Here is a 1985-nt window from a genome sequence, read left to right on the forward strand (position 1 = left end):
TGGTGCTGCTTTGGTCCCCAGAGTATGGAGGCGAAGCTCCCCATCCCAAGCCAGGCTCCCAGAGACTGGACGTGCGTAGGGAAGTGGGGGAGAGCTGGCAGGGAAGGGTGGGAAGAGCAGCCGGCTCCTGTAGGCCGACAGCCTGTCTTGTTTCCAGCAGGACTCAGAGGACCAGGGACTTTCCCCACAGAGAAAGTCTCTTAGTGTTGGAAAAGTGAAACCAGTAACAAAAGCCCACTTTAATTGTTCTAAAGATTAATAGAAATAATGTATATAAAGGGCCAATTGTTTCGTGATTAATTATGTTCTGGTGTCAGCCCACCTCTCTTCAAACCTCGGTTTTCCCTCACAAGTTGTAAGACGTTAGAGAAATTACTTTATCTCACTGAGTGATGTGTTTCATTTTGTGAGCATTAAACAAAATAAAGCATGTTGCTAATGATATTAAGCACTCCAAATGTACATATAAAGCAAATTTAGTTATGCCTCTGTGATAGTAAAAAACAAACAAACAACTGGTTAGTTAAAAAAAATGAAAATTACAGGGCTCCTGGGTGGCTCAGTCAGTTCAGCATGATTTCTGCTCAGGTCATGATCTTGGGGTTCATGAGTTCAGCCCCGCCTTGGGCTCTGTGCTGACCGCTGAGTCTGGAGCCTGCCTAGGAGCCTTTGTCTCTTTCTCTGCCCCTCTCCCCCTTGCACTCTGTCTGTCTGTCTGTCTGTCTCTCAAAAATAAATGAATGTTGGGGCACCTGGGTGGCTCAGTTGGTTAAGCGTCCGACTTTGGCTCAGGTCATGGTCTCACGTTCGTGAGTTGGAGCCTGCATCATGCTTGGTGCTGACAGCTCAGAGCCTGGAGCCTGCTTCAGGTTTTGTGTCTCCTTCTCTCTTTGCCCCTCCACAACTCATGCTCTCTCTCCCTCTCTCTCTCTCTCTCTCTCTTACTCTCTCACTCAAAAAAGTGAATAAACATTAAAAATTTTAAAAAAAAATGTCAAAAAATTTTAATATAAATTTAGTCTACTGATTATTTTTTACCAGTTGACAGAATTTCTCTGATTTGGGTAAGTACAAAGTTCTAATCAGTTTTCTTCAAATGATTGGAAAGTTACATTAAAAATTTAGATCCATTTAAAAAAATTTTTTTGTGTGTGGTTTTTAATTTATTTTTTGAGAGACAGACAGTGCAGGGGAGGGTCAGAGAGAGAAGGAGACACAGAATCTGAAGCAGGCTCCAGGCTCTGAGCTAGCTGTCAGCACAGAGCCCGACGTGGGGCTCTAACTTACGAACTGTGAGATCATGACCTGAGCCAAAGCCGGATGCTTTAACAAACTGAGCCACCCAACGCCCCTAGATGCATTTTTTTAATCAATATTTTAGAATTAAAGAAGCAGAATGTTAGCATAAAATGGGTAAATTTAGTTCTTAAAATTCCTATTCAGTTTGGAGCTAGGTACTCTTTTTGTCTAATAAAATCTAACACACACACACTAATGTTTGGGGACTGACTGAAGTCAGAATATAATCCTGAAGTTTAAGATTTTTGAATTGTTCTCCTATAAGAGGAAAGAGAAGCACAAAACTGTAAATCCAGTATATATCTATTCTTACAAGTATATAAGTAAATTAATAGTTTGAAATGACAAATCTCTCTAACCTTTCTGATGGGTATGCTATTGGTGTCTGTCCTTGACCTTGCCTTGTTCAGTGTTTATGCCAGTAACCTGGATGTACATATGTAAAAAATTCATATCAAGTTTAGGCCTGATACAATATTGGAAATTATAAAGAATAAGAAGGTCTACTTATTGCAAGCATTCAGCACAAAAAGATTAAATTAAGCAGGGATAAATAAAAGATCCTGTATCTCTAAGCAAAAAATTTCAGTTATACAAGTATAAAATAGGAAAGTCTTAGCTTAACCTGTTTTGGATACAGTGCAAATGGGTCACAAAATAACGTGAGGCAGGGGCAGAAGTCAAGG

This window comes from Suricata suricatta, chromosome 1 (genome assembly GCF_006229205.1).
Source record: "Suricata suricatta isolate VVHF042 chromosome 1, meerkat_22Aug2017_6uvM2_HiC, whole genome shotgun sequence".
NCBI lineage: Eukaryota > Metazoa > Chordata > Mammalia > Carnivora > Herpestidae > Suricata > Suricata suricatta.